The sequence below is a fragment of the Dama dama genome, chromosome 6 (assembly GCF_033118175.1).
Source record: "Dama dama isolate Ldn47 chromosome 6, ASM3311817v1, whole genome shotgun sequence".
Classification (NCBI taxonomy): Eukaryota; Metazoa; Chordata; class Mammalia; order Artiodactyla; family Cervidae; genus Dama; species Dama dama.
The window spans coordinates 3464166-3483687 of record NC_083686.1 but is presented as its reverse complement, the minus strand read 5'-3'; the positions used below and the strand labels follow the sequence as shown (position 1 = coordinate 3483687).

At 49.3% G+C, this 19522-nt stretch overlaps 1 protein-coding gene across 5 annotated transcripts in view; it reads right to left on the bottom strand.

Annotated features, from left to right (window-relative positions):
* The window catches only part of AFAP1 (actin filament associated protein 1), a 150187-nt gene that overhangs the window by 115786 nt on the left and 14879 nt on the right, over nucleotides 1–19522 (bottom strand). Inside the window, exon 1 of one of the 5 annotated variants that reach the window (XM_061145435.1) lies at nucleotides 4077–4138. The exons of the other annotated variants lie outside the window; for them this stretch is intronic. The gene's annotated coding sequence lies outside the window, so the exon portion shown is untranslated. Of the gene's footprint in view, nucleotides 1–4076; nucleotides 4139–19522 lie in introns of those variants that run through there. 5 annotated transcript variants of the gene reach the window in all.

Sequence of the window (19522 nt, the reverse complement as noted above, 5' to 3'; positions counted from 1 at the left end):
CAAGGCTACCGCAAGCGGCATCAGGGTCAAAGGCAAATTCGCATCTCTGGCCCTCTTTCTGACTCATCCAGACGGGAGAGGCTGGACGCGGTGACCTCTGTACTATCTAGCTCCACCATCCCAGCTATTGGCCCAGATTTCAGTACTCACCTCCCAGCTAGTACACAGACAGAAGTGTCTCCTTTGTAGCAAGAGTAAACGTCTGTGTTAAATGCAGTCTGAGGTCTACCCTATAAGCACGAACACAGTCATGTAACGTTACACGATTTCGAGGCAAATTCACAAGTGAGATGTGAGAGGGAGCCATCTGTCCGAGGCTGCCTCGTGGGAGGTGGAGGAGGGGCTTGTGCAGTGCAGCTGATGCCCCTGTTACACTGGAACCTTCTCTGGTCTCATGCACACCCCTGACTTCCTTCCGACACCCAGTTTCAGATATTACAGACTTTTCCACGGCTTTCCCAGCACAGGGGACAAAGAGGCCCCTGTTCCCACCACCTGGTCTCCCCTTTTGCAGAACGATACAATTCCCAGGCTACAGGAGGACCGCACCGCGGAGTGGCAAAGCTGACCTCTGCTGGGTCAGCAGGAGCCGCAGCAACACCTCGCCTCGGGCTGCAGTCCTGCCGGGCCTTGGGGCCATCACCCTGATGAGAGAGCAGGGGGGAAGGAGGAGGGAAGGGAAGGCGGGCAGGACAGCTGGGCAGGCAGGAAGGGACCTTCGACGACTGAGCCGTCCAACCTCAAGAGAGGCAGGGAACGTGAAAGCTCCTTCAAATTGAATGGTGTAGCTCTGTTACTCTTTTTTCTAAACACTGAAGTAAACTCTTGACTCAAGACAAAACAGAAGGCGGTCTCTTTAATAAATGATCGTCTCTGGTGTGCAGGGTCGTGCCTGGGTAATCATTTAGAAAAATCCAATTTATGCTGGAAGTGTCACGCTTTTGTGTAAACAAAGTCCCAGGGCCTCTGCAGCAGAGTTCACCTCTCATTCAGACGACTTGTGTTTGCTTCTGTAATTAAACAAAAACATCACCCAGATTTGAAGGACAGAAGAGGAGACAACCTTTCGACAGCTCGGCTTCAGAATCTGGGTGGTGCAAATAAACTCTGATGCGTCCAAAGCAATCAGCAACCTGACCTTGCCGACTGCCAGGAGCAGCCCCTGTGGACCCAGGAGGGCACGAGGCAGAGATCAGCTGCTGGCGGGGGAGGGGGCGGGGCCTCCCCCGGCTCCGGGGAGCAGCCAGCCAGCCTCAGCTCCCAGTGCAATGTGAGCAAGTAAAAGCTATAGATGGCCAAAGGCCTGAACCCACACCCACCTCACCATCTGCTCCCCCGTCATTCAAATTCAAAAGTAATAAGCCCGCTGTTAGAAGGCAGGGTCGCCGCTGCATCTGTTACTCTAAACCGGTGTGTAACGCCCGGCCATGCACAGTAGCTCCTCACCAGCTCTGAGCCGTATCTGACACAGGAGCCTGACTTTCTGGATGGAGAATATAAAAGAGAAATTGTAACTCCCTGGTTTGACTGATTTTTTTTTTTCCTTTTTCTAAAGTTACTGTCCTCCCAACGTCTTCTCTGGTCTTACTTGATTTACAAAATTCAGGAGAAAATGACAGGCACTGTGAAATACAAAAGCATTGAGGAAAACGGCCACGCTCTCAGGACACAGGACTTGTAAACAGCATTTTAATCTGCTGGGTTATTTGTTTTCCCCAGCGCCTGTGACACCAGAGAACGGTCTCTCCCTTGCTGTTACGTATTCAGAGTCGAGGCAGACGGCTTCAGCAGCAAGCAGGATGTGTGCTGAGCACCTAAACAGGCTCTGGAAAGACAGGCAGAGGTACTGATCCCAGCTCTACCTGGGTGTGTGTGTGTGTTTGCTCAGTCACGTCCAACTCTCTGGGACCCCATGGATTGTAGCCCGCCAGGCTCTTCTGTCCATGGAATTCTCCAGGTAAGAATATTGGAATGAGTTGCCATTTCCTCCTCCAGGGGAATCTTCCCAACCCAGGGATGGAACCCACATCTCTGGCATCTCATGCACTGGCAGGCGGATTCTTTACCACTGTGCCACCTGGGAAGACTCTGTGATGCTATCTGGGTGACCTGGGGCAAATCACATTCTTGTGCCTCAAGCTTTGCTCTTATCTGCCCAGGAATTTATCAGCCTGGGATTCCAGGCTCCAGCAGCTCTTCACATGACACACACGGCAGCACCACATCCCTCCGTGAGAAGCTGGGACACGCAGCTGATTCCCTGCAGGGCCCGTCTCTGTGACTGCACCCCAGCCCCACGCCTTCCTCCAGGTGACAGAGTTGGGATGAAAAGCCACTGGCAGCCACCTGCACAACCAAAACTGCTGACACTCTTCCCCGTCCCCTTTCAGACAGCTTTGTCCAAAAGCATTTTTCATGACGTGGCAGAAAGAAGAAGAACAGGTTTTTCAGCCCATCCGTTCAAGAAGTATTGATTAATCCATGCGCTGGGCCCTGGTGACAGAGCAAGTGAATGCAGGAGACAATCATCTCAGCCTTCGGGGAGGTGGGGAGGAGGAGACAGACAAACCAAAGGACACCTTAGACAGTGAGAAATTCTCTAGGAAAAAAGTGCAGCAGGAAAGAGGAGAAGGGATGTGTCCACCGCAAGGGAAGACTCGCCTCATGAAACATACATAGGGAACAGGCATCGGGGGAGGGACAGACAGACTGAAACCGAAGCCTGTGCAGAGTGACACTCTCCTCCCCTCCACCCTTCCCTCCTCAAAACGGGGGGAAATGCATGTGTCTGCTGAGCAGGGCGGGGGGACCCAGCACTTTAAGGCAAGGTTTTAAGACGGCTTCAGATTTCAGTGTCTGATAGCCCAAGTCGTGCATTTCAAGGCTAAGTCTCTAAACCATATGGCCAATGGCTGAATGCCTTTTTTTTTTTTAATGAGAAGCATTTAAATGTGGGTAAATGTGTTTGTTTGTGTGACTGCTTCGTGCCCGCGCCCATGCAGACGGGGTTAACAGACGGTCCATGTTTTGCTGCATTTGCCAGCTTGCGGTAAAGAGGCTTCCACGCCTGTTCTAATTGTTTATAAATAGCACAAACACCCAAATGTGCAGATTAAGCCAAGCTGTGCCTTCAGCCACTGCTGCCGTGATGACAGCAAACGACAGTGGGCCAAATCGGAGGGCTGTCAGACAGACGGCACGGGGGCTCCGTCTCTCCGGGACACGTGAGGCACAGGAGGCAGCGGCTCGAGGCACACACAGCCTGCACTTCGCCCGCGGGTTCACACTGCTTCCTGCGTGTTCTGCTCCATCGGCTCGGACGATGCTCATGTCGGCTGCTGAAGGTGCCATGCTTTTTATCATAACCAGAGTCCACTTCCTCAGCACCGACCGTGGTCTGGAGGCCTACGGCAGACACAGCAGAAGGCGGGTGCAGGGCCTTCTGTCTTGGAGAGCCCCGCCACAGCCCAGACTAAGAGTCAGAAAACATCTGAGCAGAAGGTGGAAGAGCCCACCACTGTCCATCCAAAAGGTCTGCACAGGCAAGTCAGAAAAAGGAGCCACAGGCACACAGTGAGCCACTCAGCCTCACTGACGCTCAAAAACGCAAAGTAAAACACGCCGTCTGTTACATGTCACACTGACAAGCCACGGCCTCAAACAATCAGTGTCAGTGAGGACACAGGAAGACAGCCGCCCGTGCCCTGCTCACGAGGCTGTGGGCAGAGACCACCTTCGCGATGAACCATGTGGCACGTCGATCAGACCACACGTGCGGTCACATCCTGTCATCTTCTCACTCCCGGAACCACGTTCCAGGAAAATCATCAGAGATGCACACCCATTTCTACAAACAAGCATTTTCATGACCTATAACGGCACTGTGAATTGTAAACTTCACGTTTCTCACGGTTTACGTCACAATTTGAGACAATTATAAGTCATGTTCTGAAAAAATGTTTTAGTGATAGGAGAAAAATGCTCACTGGTATTTGCTGAATAAAAGAGATCTCAAAGATATACAATACCCATTTAATCTAAAAAAAAAAAATATATATATATATATATATACTTACTAAAGCTTAGAAAAGAAGAGGTCCTCTTGTCAGGGGTCCCCACAAACACCCCCAGGCTCGATAGTCAGCTAGGAGGACTCACAGGACCAGGTCTGGGTTCCGGCTCTGCTGTCAGAGGGAGAGGGTCGATTTTTGAGCTGAAAAATAAGACGCACGTCTGCGTCCTGCTCCTTCAGACAGATACACTCAAGAGCTGTGGGATTTTGCCTTGTTCTGTTTTAAATTGGTCACCCTATGCAGCATGTGGAACCTTAGTTCTCCAACCAGGGATCGAACTGGTGCCCCCTTGCCGTGGAAGCATTGAGTCTTAATCACTGCTCTGCCAGGGGAGCTCCCCAGAGCTGTGGTTTATTATAACAGGAAGGTACAAGGCAACGTGGGCAAACCACAAGGCACAGAGGGCGAAACCCGGGGGGAAACCAGACGCGAGCTCCCAGGAGCCGCCCCGCCCCAGTGGAGTCACACAGTGTCAACACCCATGACGCTCACCCCTCAGCCCCGGGAAGCCCGTGGAGGCCCAGTGCCAGGGGTCTGACTGGGGGCTAGCCACACGGGCCTGCTCTGCCTGGCAGATCAAACCCGGGCTCCCAGCAGGAAAGCAGGTGTTAGGGCTTCGCTGGTAGCTCAGTGGTAAAGAATCTGCCTGCCAATGCAGGAGATGTGGCTCTGATCCCTGGGTCGGGAAGATCCCCTGGAGGAGGGCATGGCTACCCACTGCGTATTCTTGCCTGGAGAGCCCCAGGGACAGAGGAGCCTGCTGGGTACAGTCCACGGGGCTGCAAAGAGTCAGACAGGACTGAGCGCAGCACACAGCATGTGCTGTCTCCACCCCAGCGGGGGCCCAGGAGGGCAGCGCCGCCAGCAGGACGGTGGGCGGTCCTGAGACCCACGTTCCCAGAGCCAAGCCAACTCCATCCGCCTCAATAACACACGCGGGCTTGAGATCTTCCAAAATGGAAAAGCACACAGAACGCGGGGAATTAGAGCCATTATCTTGTAATAACTTCTCATGAAGTGTCATCTATAAACATACTGAATCACGATGCTGCACATCTGAAACTGATATATCATCCGATACTTCAATTGTTTAAAAAAGTACAAAGCACTTTCACAGGGGTTACCTCATCAACTCTTGCAAATACCCTTCGAGAAAAGCATAACAGAAAAGGAAGGTCGCCCCGCGACTCCGGGTGACTTATCCAAAGTCCAAGAGCTGGGCAGGAGAAAACAGACTCCAGCTGCATGTCACCCAGGACACTTTACTCCTCACTGTCTGTGCACACAGCCCATTCAGCTCCTAAAAGCGGGAAAGATGCCGACCTAGGGACGTGAGACAGCATCAAGAAAGGAGCAGGAGGCAGACATGCATCTCATTTTTTAGCTCAAAAAGCGACCCTCCCCCTCAGGCAGTAGAGCCGGAACCCAGACCCAGTTCCCAGAGCCGAAACGCTGTGAGTCTGGTTCTTAGCTGGTCATCCTTCAGGTTGAACGAGTGGGAGATCAGCCTATAAAATTACCGTTAAGACTTCTCAGAGAGGCAGTGTGACTGCGACAGAAAAACCCACTCCATTCGGGAAAAAGGTCCAGGGAAAAGTGAACATGGTCACAGGCATCGAATCAAGTCCCTCTGTCACACGGAAACCCCGAGGCCCTCTGGGCGCACAGCGGCTCCTCAGAGCTGAAATTAAACTCCAGGCCCACTCTTCCGAAAAGGTTTCTTTTGCACATGTCTTCTACGAAAATTCCTGGGACTGACACGTCCTTCTCCAGATTGCCACCTCTGCCGGCATGACTACCTCGGGCAGCACCACACACTGACTGTGACCCAGACGGCAAGCAGCGCCGCCGCGACGACCCCATGAACGTGGCCCCGCCGCGCCCTCGGGTGCTCACAGGGGGAGCGGAAGTACCCACGCCACGACTGTAAGACAGCTCGCTGACTGCGTTAGTGGCTTCAGCTCTGGCCCTCACTAGCCTGAATCAAAAAAATACACAGGTAGCACATACCACATCCCATTCCCATAATGAGAGTGATGTTCAGGCCAGCCAGGGGTGTGGAGGTGGGCACAGGGGTCCCTCCTGGAGGACAGTCCATTCAGGAGGTTCAGAACCACCCCAAACACATACACAAGGTCAGCCCAGGGTTTCAGGAATGCCCACGCCTCAGGGAGGAAGGGGGCAGAGGCCATCTCAAGGCTCCGAAGTGAACGGAAATTCCCAGGCCCCCTCCCCAGATGGAAGGGTCCAGAGAAGGCTACCCGAACGTGTCCCATTACAGGGTGCAGAGCACCACGGTGACAGCAAGGGGGGAACAGGGCCACCAGAGGCCTGAGATCTCCTCCCAGCCCAGCTGCTAACTCAACCCATGATCTTGGTCAAGGCGTTCAGCTTCCACGAGCCACAGTGAAGTCATCGGAAAACAGAAGGCACGAATTTGCCTTTTTCACAGAACAGCTGAGCGGGTAAAATGAGCTAATGGATTTAAAAATTCCTAGTGAACTATGAAGCAAAACATAAACTTAAGGAACCATGATTACCGTTAAAAACAACCATGTAAAATCGAGTTAGAGGATGACAGCCTTTTCCTCCCGCCTTCGCCCCCGACCGAAAGCAACACGACCTGCAGCTGGGGTCTCCGGCTCGGACACCCACAACACACACTGTGTCACTCTCTCCGAGTTCTCTGAGAGAGAAGCAAGCGGATGTGCAAGACCTCGTTTTAACTCCTCTGAGGGCCTCAAGTCATCCAACCACGGCATCACCGACTCAATGGTCACGAGTTTGAGTAAATTCTGGGAGGTGGTGATGGACAGGGAGGCCTGGTGTGCTGCAGTCCATGGGGTTGCGAAGAGTGGGACACGACTGAGCAACGGAACGGAACTGAACTGAGGGCCTGAAGTCATCCAAACTCAGAGCGGGGCTGCGCAGAGAAGGGGACTGCCGCTGCTAGACTTGACAGCTGTCATCTGCTCACTCCTGGAGCGAAGGTGAACAAGCATCCAATGTCAAGTGATGACTCGCCCCCTTCCCGTGCTGAAAGCAGAGCGCCACGCGGGTGGGATCCTGAAGACGGACTCTCGGGAGACAGACCCGGGTTCCGCGTGACCGCGCTCAGCACCACCTTCGGCACTCGGGGTGCCCCCCCCTCGCAGCTGCCCCCACTCACGCCAGGGAAGCTCACACACACTGCGGGCCCCTCCGACTCAGCACCGGGCAGACCACCAGCTCACGCCTCTCCCTGAGCTCATCGGCAGCGACAGTCCCCCAAAATCAGGCTGCAGAGTCCCAGGAACGCTGGTAAACGATTCCCAAATTGCTTTGTTCTTTCTCTGTTCCCACGGAAGATGGATTGAAATGGTCAGTCTTAGAGTCTGAACTCAAAGAGCCCTCGACATCATCTGGCCCAACACTCCCGGTACGGCTGTGGGATGTGGCCCCCAGGAAAAGGAAGTAAATAGCCTGGGTTAGTGACAGAGCCGGAACCAAAACCTCCTCGCCGAGCCTCTGGTCCAAGCTCCTGCAGCAACGCCAGCCTGTGTTGTTTTTTTTTTTTTTCCTAATGAAGGAAAGGAAAACAAGGCCCAGGCAAAAGCCATGCAATCCATGCAGAAGCCATTTGAGAGTTTATTTAGCACAGACTCCAAGGGAGGTGCCTCCTATCACATATACAAGCAAGAATACGTAACGAGTGACTTCAGCTGTTTGGACTTCTTACCTGTGTCAATAAAGCACAAACCCTACCCTCTGTTCCAAGGGCACATGGTGTACGCCCCTTTATCTTAACACTGACCATCTTCTATCAAGGCCGTGTGTCCGTCCACCCCACCAGGCTGCTGTCCACAATGGCAGGGATCAGATACTGTCCTTCGAGCCCCAATGCCCATACGACACTCAACAGGTGATTACTGAACTACACTCAACAGGTGATTACTGAACTACGTTAGCTACTACGGCATTTTCAACTGGCATCGACAAAACCGATGTACTGAACTGAGTCGACGCAGATTTCACACCACACAGCTTAATCTTACCGTGTGGATTTAGCCTGCGTTCTGCTGTAGCATCATTCGCTAAATACTCAGTGAGCACCTACTAGGGGCCAGATACTGCTAAGCGAGGAGGACGGGGCACTGACAGCAACAACCAGAGTCCTGGTTCAAACAGAACTTCGAGTCTAGTGGGGAAAGGGTGGGGACGCCCTGGTGGCTCAGCGGTAAGGAGGCCGCCTGCCACGGCAGGAGACACGGGAGACGTGGACTCAAGCCCTGGGTCAGGAAGATCCCCTGGAGGAGGAAATGGCGACCCACTCCAGTATTCTTGCACAGAAAATCCCACGGATGGAGACACCTGATGGGCTACAGTCCGTGGGGTTGCGGACAGGACTGAGCGACTAAGCAGAGACAGGAACAGACAAAAAAATATCAGTTTGATGGGAGAGAGCTAAGAAGGAAAGGCACAGGGGGCCACAGGAAGCACCTAACTTTGGATGACACAGAAATAACAGCACCTCAGCGCTTCCTCCAGCGTAAGATCACATCCCCTAAGGCTACTAATGAGGCCGCAATGAAACCGTCCCCTGATGCCAGAACTCACCGCAGAGGAGTGTCCAGGAAGAAATCAAAGAGGCAGACGGAGCTCCAGGACCCATCAGGCAACCAGATTAAAATCAGCTTTCAGAGGAGAGGCTCCAGTTGTGAAATCCCTTGGCTACACTCACTGGAAAGAAGGTGCTAACGGGGCTGCCATCTAAGTGGTGAGTTCACTCCACAAGTTAACACTAAAGAGACCTTCGGTTCAAAGCCTAAGGATGAACTATCTCTGACAAATGTATCAGCTTTGAATACGTACATTGAAAATCTAAACGATTGAAAAAAAAACTAATAAAAAAGAAAAACTATATGATGCAATCAGGGCAGCTTTCCTGAACACTTGCTATGTGCTGGTAGAGGCACTAAACTACGCACTTTATGTGTGTTTGCACTTAAAGCTCAAAACCCTCCTGTGAGATGACAGTGGTTCCTGTCTTTACAGATGAAGAGAGTGGGATTTAGACAAGTCTTACCACTTTCCCCGAATTGCACGGCTCGTCAGCCAGAGCCAGGCAGCCTGACTCCACAGCCCTTGCTTAGAGGTAACGTTTATCAGCTGCTGGGCACAGAGCTGGGGCAGACAGGAGGGCAACAAATGCCCACACGGCACTAGACACCCCAGGTCGTTCGAAGCCACTAGACTCGCTGTGGTTCTGCGTACCTAGCTGTCATCGCATTATTCCAGGAAGAGAAAGAAGAATGGGTAGAGGACCCCCAGCACAAACTGAGCGGCTGATACACATACTCACAGTAAATATAAATAGGATGTGAAACGTGAAAAACGTGAAAGTGTTAGTTGCTCAGCCATGTCTGACTCTTTGTGATCCCATAGACTGCATCCCGCCAGGCTCCTCGGTCCATGGGATTCTCCAGCCAAGAATATTGGAGTGGGTAGCCATTTCCTTCTCCATGGGATCTTCCCAACCTGGGTCTCCCACACTGCAAGAGGATTCTTTACCATCTGAACCATCAGGATGTAGCATTTATGTAATTTCCGTATCTATTTGTGCAATATTCCTAGTCACCCCAAAAGCACCCCAAACCTTTCTAAGCTGATGAAAGCAGAAGACACTTGCATTACCTGGGACTCCCCTCACCTTGGACATTGGCTCTCAACCTCACCGTCTACCACAATCACCTGGGGCTCTTGTAAGGCCTCTAGATGCCAAAGCTCCGTTCCCGGGGATTCTATTCCAACAGGCGTGTAGTGGGCACACATCCCCCAGTTGAGGAGAAGGGGTGCAAGCCACAGTGCGGCCCTCGCACACTTCCACCAGTTCACCAACACTCACTGAAACTCCAGGCCTGAGGAAACGAGGTAGATGAGACAAGTCTGGCTCAAGGCCCTAAAAAAGAGTGTAGAGTTCTCTGTGCTTCTGGAATACAGAAACCAACGCCAGAGATTCATTCCAGTCCAAACCAAATAAACTCCCAGGTGAAAAAAGACTCTGGTGAAAGTTTACACACAAAACAACTTCCTTTATGTTCCCCGTCAGTAGACAGGGATTAATTCTGAGCCATGAGAAAGCTGCAGGAAAGAAAAATTCAAGTCTGGGCCATTTTCCATCCTTGAAGTGCACCCTCTCCTCTAAAGGGCACAGGGCATCTTAGATTTACCGTATCGTCAAGGATGGAAACAGAAAAGTCACACAATATAGAAAAGACAGCCAGTGGGGCTCAAGGGACTGAGAACTCCAGTCCTAGAAAGTCAAAGTCGCTCAGTCGTGTCCGACTCTTTGTGACCCCATGGACTATACAGTCCGTGGAATTCTCCAGTCCAGAATACTGGAGTGTGTAGCCATTCCCTTCTCCAGGGGATCTTCCCAACCCAGGGATCAAACCCAGGTCTCCCAAATTGTAGACTTCTTTACCAGCTAAGCCACAAGGGAAGTCCAAGAATACTGGAGTGGGTAGCCTATCCCTTCTCCATTGGATCTTCCCAACCCAGGAATCTCCTGCATTGCAGGCAGATTCTTTACCAACTGAGCTATCAGTTTAGTCGCTCAGCCGTGTCTGACTCTTTGCGACCTCATGGACTGCAGCACGTCAGGCTTCCCTGTCCGTCACCAATTCCCGGAGCTTGCTCAAACTCACGTCCATTGAGTCAGTGATGCCATGCAACCATCTCATCCTTGGTTGTCCCCTTCTCCTCCTGCCTTTAAGCTTCCCCAGCATCAACTGAGCTATCAGGAAAGCCTAAGCCCTAGTCCTGGCCCCAGGGCCAATGAGCAACGTCACCTTAGGGAAGTCCATTGTCCTCTCTGGTCTCAGGGTGGCCACCAGCTGAATGAGAGGGTCAAGTATAAAAAGACAGGTGTCACCTCCAAAGTCTAAGAGTGATAAAAAGGAATTTCACCAATGACCAAAAAAATAACCAAAGGACTTTGCCCATTCTTAAGCCATCACAAGTGAAAGCAGAGAACTAAGCAACCAGCCTACTTAGTAGCCGGGGTCAGCGGGACACACGTGCTCTGAGTCCTGTCCCAAGAGCGGAGGGGTTATCATCCATGCATTCAGTCATTCATTCATCCCTCAAATACCTGATGTGTCTTCTATGTGCCAAAGGCTCCTCACTGCCCCTAACTCCAGCCCATCTCCTGCAAGCCTTCTCCATGTCCATGTGTCACTACACTGCCTCGTCTAATCCTGAGAAGCCCTTTGCTGTGGGTGGCTGTTACAGATGAAAGTCACCACAGCCTAAGGAGGTTAAGAAATGGACTTGAGAGACCCCTCCTAGGCATCATTTTTCAGGAACCAGGGCCAGGCCAGAGCGGCAGGGCGTGGATGGCCCCCCCGCCCTCTCCAGCCCCTTGGCTGACCCAGCACTCCCCAGAAAGCGATCAGATCCTGGCAGCTCTGTCACGGGCTGTTCTGAGGCCGCAAAAGCCATAAACGTACTGGACTAATCCAGTCCATCTGTCTCCAGCAGATCTTTTACTTTTCATGCGGGTCACTTCTGTGAGCAGATGGGTTGAGAAAGGCTTTGGCAAGTTACCACAAAGTGACTCCCCACCCGGTTCCCCCAGTCCTTCCCCTGCCCCCACCGTGGGCCGCGAGCTCTCTTCTCCATGGCTCTCCCGGTGCGGACGCTGAGGTCCCTGAGGCACTGAGCTGATGCCAACAAATATAGGCAGGAAAGAGCCTCCTTTCCAGGCTGTGGGTGGGGGAGGGGTGTCTCGGGCAGCTGTAACTCTGCAATAGAGACACCCTAGTGCCGTGCCGGGAGTGGGTGGGGGTGCCACACACAAGGACCCACTGGTGTCCTGAGGCAGACCTATGACCGGGCTTTAAATTATTCCAGAAACGCTGTTTATACCACGTCACCCCCACAGCACATAACCGCCTTAACAGACTACAGAGCTTTCCCTCCACGCATCTCATCTGCTCCTCCCTGCAGCCCTGTGTGTGATCGGCCAGGATGTTTCATCACACCCCTCTCCTGGGAGAATGAAACCAAAACGCACAGACATGGAGGAACTTCTCCAGCGACATCCAGCGAGTATCAGAACCGGGATGAGAGGCCTCCTGATGCGAGCATCAACAGTGCTGCCAGCATCCCACGTGGTCCCCCCCAGGATTCTTCCCTGGTCTTACAGATGAGCAAGTTTGTCTCCCTAGAGTCCTTGGGATGCCCAAAGACAGGTCATCACGTTTCTAACAAAACGTGCACCCTTGCTGAGCTGGTTGCATAGGCGAATAGAATTCGTTTGTGTTTTGGAAAGATCATTCTAGGAGCGATGTGGAAAATGAAGTACAGAAAGTATTCTCTGACAAGGAAAGAATTCAATGTTTATTACAACGATTCAAATGCAACACGACGAGGTTCTAGCCCAGAGCCAAAACAGCGAGAAGAGAGAGAGAAAAAAATACACATGAAAGAAATGTACAATGAGGTTTAATTAGACCCAGAGGTGAAAGAAGGAGAGTAAGAACCATGGAGGGGTCCAGTCTGAGCGATGAATAAGGATGCATTAACTCAGTAAAAACAAGCCAGGCAGGGCAGTCGGATCTGAAAGAGAGAGAGGGAAGAAGCTGGACCTGAGCTGCAGAAGCAACTCCAGTTGAGGGACACAGTCATTTTTAACATTCAACCATTTTTTCTATCTTGTGTTGGGGTATAAGCAAATTAATAAACAAATGTTGTGACAGTTTCAAGTGAACAGCTAAGGGACTCAGCCACATATGTATGTGTATCCATCCTCACCCAGACCCCCTGCCCACCCAGGCTGCCACGAAACATCGAGCAGAGTTCCATGTGGTGTACAGTAGGTCCTTGCTGGTTATCCATTTTAAATATACCAACCCACTCGATCATTTTTGATTTCCAAAGTCCAGCACAGAGCAGACTAGACCCCCGAAACTGTGGAAGGGAGCAAGGGGAGAAAAGCAAGGAGTGAACTCAGCAGAAGCGACCACGCAGACACCAGGGGCTGGGAGAGAAACTCAGCAATCGACCCACCGTCAGGTTCACCGGCTCCTTTATCTAGTCAATGACCCAGGGCCTGGACAGACGAGCTGGAAAGCCCTGCAGAGGCCCGGGAGCTCACACAACAGGGAGCTCAGGACTGAATGGGGGAGACAAATGACCAGACAGTGTGTGAATCACAGCAGAAGCAAGCGCAGTGAAGGAGCAGCAGCAGCGGTAAGAGGTCATTCACAGTCTGTTTTTTAACACGCACGAATCTGCTGTTCAAAAACACTGTCAAGGCAAAGCACCTTCAGTCCTGCAGGGTATCCTCAGAGCCATCCAGAGGCCTCAGCAAAACCAAAATTCTGATTTCAAGGGACTGCCCTGGTGGTCCAGTGGTTAAGACGCTGAGCTTCCAATGCAAGGGCTGCAGGTTCGATCCCTCATCAGGGAACTAAGATCCCACATGCCTCACAGCAAGGCAAATAAAAGAAAAATGCTGATTCCAGCGGTGGAGGCATGATAATCTGCATCTGTTACAAGCTCCCAAGTGACAGAGGCATGCTGGCTGGAAGACCACCACACTTGGAGAACCGCTGCTCCAAGGCACAAGGAGAGGAAAGGGCAGGGCTGGCCCAGGCAAAGTATTAGGGAAGGTCTCAACACCGAGGAGCCAATTCCGCCATTAACTCCGTGTGCGCCCTTCATCAAGTCATCCAAATTCTCTGAGCTGTGGCTTCCTGATATCGAAATGAGGGTATGCACTGCCATGGCAGTCTTCAGAAGGAAAGCAAACTGAATGTGTGGTGAAGGAAACACTCGTAGTATTTCCTCCTGAAGACTGTCATGGCAGTGGGTCGGGAAGATCCCTTGGAGAAGGGATAGGCTACCCACTCCAGAATTCTTGGGCTTCCCTTGTGGCTCAGCTGGTAAAGAATCTGCCTGCAACTCGGGGGACCTGGCTTGGATCCCTGGGTTGGGAAGATCCCCTGGAGAAGGGAACAGCTACCCGCTCCAATATTCTGGCCTGGAAAATTCCATGGACTGTATAGTCCATGGGGTCACAAAGAGTCGGACATGACTGACAGACTTTCACTTTCAAATTGATGGTGATCTCCAAAGGATAGGATTAGAGTGATTTTTTTAAAACATTCACATGTGTACTTTTCTGCATTGCTTTGATTTCTTTATAATGGGCATATAAAATCTCTTTAGAATCATAAAGATTCTTGAAAAGCCAAAAGTTCTTAAATTCCTCTAGAAGAGTTCTCCAGTGAATAACAAAACCAGTTGAATGCTTAGCAACCAGCATAAACTTTTTTACTTTGAAATAATTGTAGACTAACATGTAGTTATCAGAAAGAAGAAATCCCACATACTCTTTTCTAATCTTTATTTTCTATTGGAGCATGGTTGACTCATAATATTTATGTGTTAATTTCATGTGTTCAGCAAAGTGATTCAGTTAAACAAACATATATAATCTCATATGATCTTTTAAAAAATATTTTTTGGCTGCACCGGGTCTTAGTTGTGGCACACAAGATCTGAGTCGTGACGTGTGGGATCTAGCTCCCCAGTCAGGGATCGTGGGAACCCAGGCCCCCTGCAGAGGGAGCACAGAGTCTTAACCACTGGACCAATAGGGAAATCCTTAATCCCATTTAAAGCGTCAGTTGCTAAGTCATGTCTGACTCTTTTGACCCCATGGACGGCAGCCGCCAGCCTCCTCTGTCCGTGGAATTCTCCAGGCAAGAATACTGGAGTGGGTTGCCATTCTCTACTCCAGGGGATCTTCCCAACCCAGGAATCAAACCTAGGTCTCCTGCATTGCAGGCAGATTCTTTACCATCTGAGCCACCAGGGAAGCCCCTAATTCCATATATTCTTTACCTAATTTCTCCCAGTGGTAACATCTTACAAAACCATAATACAATCTCACAACAGGATGCTGGCATCAAAACAGTCAAAATACAGTCCACTTCCAGTGCCACAAGGATCCCTCACATTGCCCTTTTATAATCACTCCCCTCCCTGCTCACCTCCTCCCCGCTTCTCAACCTCTAGCCCACTAACTTGCTCACCATTTATACAATTCTGTAATTTCAAGAATGCTGTATAAATGGACTCATACACTGTGTAAACTTTGGGAGTTGGCTTTCTTTTTCATTCAGTATAATTCTCTGGACAGCAAGGAGATCAAACTGTCAATCCTAAAGGAAATCAACCCTAAATATTCACTGGAAGGACTGTCGCTGAAGCTAAAGCTCCAATAATTTGGCCACATGATGTGAAGAGCCAACTCATGGGAAAGATCCCGAGGCTGGGAAAGACTGAAGGCAAAAGAAGGGGGTGGCAGAGGATGAGATGATTGGATAGCAAACTCCATAAGTGAGTGGAGGACAGAGGAGCCTGGTGTGCTACAGTCCATGGGGTCCCAAAGAGTCAGACACGACTTAGCGACTGAACAAAAAATTATCCTTTGGAGAGTCACACAGGTTGTTGTATATATTAATTCATTTCTTTTTACTGCAGAGTCATGTTCTATGGGATTGGATGTACCATATTCCTTAAACCTACTCAGCCCCTGAAAACATCTGGGTTATCTCCAATTTCTGCGTATTATGAACAAAGCTGCCATGAACATTCATACTAAGGTTTTTATGTGAACCTAGGTCCTCATCTCTCTGGATAAATTTGCCCCAAAGTGCTGGGTCCTATGGTAGTTGCACATTTCGTTTTTACTTTTCTTTTTCTTTGTTTTTTTATATTAGAGGATAGTTGATTAACAATGTTGTGTTAATTTCAGGTATAGACTAAAGCAATTCACTTACATATACATGTGTCTACTCTTTTTCAATTTCTTTTTCCAATTATTTTCCCACTTATGTTGTTACAGAATATTGAGCAGAGCTCCCTGTGTTACATAGTAGGTCCCTGTTCGTTATCCATTTTACATATAGCAGTGTGTACCTGTCCATCCAAACTCCCAAACTCCCTAACTATCCCACATGTGTTGTTTGCTTTTTTTTTTAATAAACTGCCAAACTGTTCTCCAAGCTGGTCACACTACTTCCCATCAGCCATGAATGACCCGGTTTTTCTGAATCCTCACCAGCATTTAGTGGGGTCACAATTTTTTATTTTAGCCAGTTCCTAGAGATGTGCAGTAATACCTCACTGCGGTCTTAATATGCATTTCCCCGATGGTTAATGATATTCAAGATATTTTTATGTGCATACTTCTCATCTGTGCATCCTCTTTAATGGAATGTCTATTCATGTCTTTTACTTATTTTCTATTTAGACTGTTAATGTTACTGCTGAATTTTGAGAGTTCTTTTTTAATACATATATATATATATTCTAAACACTAGGCCTTCATCACATATGTGGTTTGTAAATACTTTCTCCTGGTCTGTAGCTTGTCTTTTCAACCTCTTAACACAGTCTTTTGTTTTTCCCTCTACACAGGAAGATGACATGTTTGATTAACTGGTTTATTTTTATTAAAGGATAGTTGATTTACAGTATTAAATTCGTTTTCAGATATACAACAGTGATTCAATGTTTTATAGATTATGCTCCATTTAAAGCTATCACAAAATACTGGCTATATTCTCTGTGCTATACAGTATATCCTTGCAGCTTATTTTATAACTTTTTTATGTAAGAGTAATTTGTACCTCTTAGTTCCCATTCTTACCTTTTCTCTCCTTCCCCTTTCCCACTGGCAACATCTTCCGCAGAGCAAAAGTTTCAATTCTGATGAAGTCCAATGTATCAGGTTTTCCTTTCATGGGTTGTGCTTTCAGGGTCAAGTCCAAACAAGAATGTTTTGCTTAGCCCTAAACCTTACAGGGCTTCCCAGGTGGCACAGTGGTAAAGAACCCACCTGCCAACACAGGAGACACAGGAAACTCAGGTTCGATCCTTGGGCTGGGGAGATCCCCTGGAGGAAGAAATGGCAACCCACTCCAGTATTCAGTTCAGTTCAGTCTCTCAGTTATGTCCAACTCTTTGCGAGCCTATGGACTGCAGCACGCCAGGGTTCCCTGTCTTTCACTATCTCCCAGAGCTTGCTCAAACTCATGTCCATTGAGTTGGTGATGCCATCCAACCATCTCATCCTCTGTCGTCCCCTTCTCCTGCCTTCAATCTTTCCCAGCATCAGCGTCTTTTCCAATGAGTCAGTTCTTCACATCAGGTGGCTAATGTATTGGAGCTTCAGCTTAAGTACCAGTCCTTCCAATGAATATTCAGGGCCGATTTCCTTCAGGATTATTGCCTGGAAAATCCCATGGACAGAAAAGCCTAGTGGGCTACAGTCCATGGAGTCGCAAAGAGTTGGACACAACCGAGCAACCGAGCACCAACCTTAAAGATTTTCTGTTTTGTTTCTTTTTTCCTCAGAGTTTAATAGTTTTACATTTTACATTTAAGTCCGTGGTCCATTTTGAGCTAGTTTTTGTATAAGGTGTGAGGCTGAGATCAAAGTTCATTTTTTTTTATTTTCCTGGCCTGTGGACGTCTAATTGCTCCAGGCAACCAACTCCAAGTTTAACGAAATTAAAAATCATGCTGGTTCATCATCTATATTACAGTAAGTATTGTTTTGTAAAGCTTTAATTCTAATTATATACTGAACAATGTAAAATGTCCAGTTTGAAAGTTTGGAAACTATAAGTATTCTTTCCTTAATATTCTGACTTTCTACCTATGACAGCAGATCCTGTTGACATGAGTATCACAAGCAAAACCTAAGCAACGGCTAGAAGTGTGTAATAATTAAAACAATTAGCATGTGTGTCTATTAATTAGGGATTCATTTCCCTTGGGCTTCCCAAGTGGCACTATGCTAGAGGTAAAAAAAACTTGCCTGCCAATGCAGGAGATGTAAGAGATGTGGGTTTAATCCCTGGGTCTGGAATATCCCTTGAAGGAGGAAATGGCAACCCACTCCAGGATTCTTGCCTAGAGAATCCGATGGACAGAGGACCCTGATGGGCTACAGTCCACAGGATTGCTCAGAGTTGGACATGACTGAAGCGACTTAGCATACATCGGGGAAAAGGTCATCACTATAAAGCCCTGTGACTGAATAATAAATATGTGTATCAAGGGCAAACCTAAAGTGTAAAATGCAAGACTGAAATATAAGCTTTCAATTACTCCATATTATTGAAGGCAAGGAAGTTTACTTCAAGTAAATATCTGTAAATAATAAAGATACATAAAGGTAGGTACATCAGGGCCATTCCGACCCAAGTTCAGCTCTATGGCCTCCAGGAGTTATAAGCACATTTTGGAATCAGACCATCCGTCTACGCAGACAACCTGTGTTTGATTCTGCTTTGCCACTTCCTGGCTGTGTGACTTTGGGAGGATGTCTCAAGCTCTCTGAGCTAAATCCCCTCCCCATTAACTGGGGGTAAACACCATCTATCCCAGCTGGTTGAGTGTGAGGATTAAAAGCCACTTCTCAAAAAAAAAAAAAATAAATAAAAGCCACTTCTCAATGCCTGGCACACGGTCCACCTCTCGCTTAAGAGTAGCTGTTATCATCATTGAAGGGAAGCAAAATCTTGTTAATTTTCTCGGGCTCACTCAACATGTAATTGGCAAAGAAGAGCAAATGAAAGAAACCAAAATACTTGCTCAATTTTTAATAAGAAATATTTTAAAAGAAAGAAAAGAAAACAGGGAGAAGGAGGAGAAGGAAGGGGAGGCAGAGGGTAGGCAGGGGTTTCAGACAACACATTACAGACCCTGTCGACTTGGACCATCACCAGAGACCACCAAACAGAGAGGAGTACTTCCGCCACCAGAATACACCTCCCAAGGTGCTCAGAAATCAGGGACACCTTGAATCGGGGGGGCAGCGTGATTCAGGCGGGAGAGCTGCAATTTCCTTAAAGGAACTGCAGCACAATAAGTGACCCACAGAGGAGGTACCAACTGCTATAACTACTTGGTGACAAAAGCTGAAGTCATACCGTCTGTATAGGAGACACCCAAATAAAACGCGCCAAAAGAGCAGGGGACGCACGGAGCAGAAAGCCCTGCCCCTCTGTGTCAGCCTGATGCGGCTGTTACAGGCACGTTTATAACCAACGACCCCACGGCACTGGGCACTGCCTCTTGCCACGCTATCCAAAGCTCTCTGCTCGCACGCACACAACACGGGCTGCCCTGGTGGCTCAGCAATAAAGAATCTGCCTGCAAAAAAAGGAAACACAGGCTCAACCCCTGGCCTGGAATATCCGCTGGAGGAGGAAATGGCAACCCACTGCAGTATTCTTCCCTGGAGAATCCCATGGACAGAGGAGCCTGGCGAACTATAGTCCAAGGGGTCGCAAAGAGTCGGACACGGCTGAGCGACTGAGCACTCCACATGTGTCACCCAGCAAACTGCCGGGCCCTGCGCTCACCCTGTGGCTTCGGAGCAA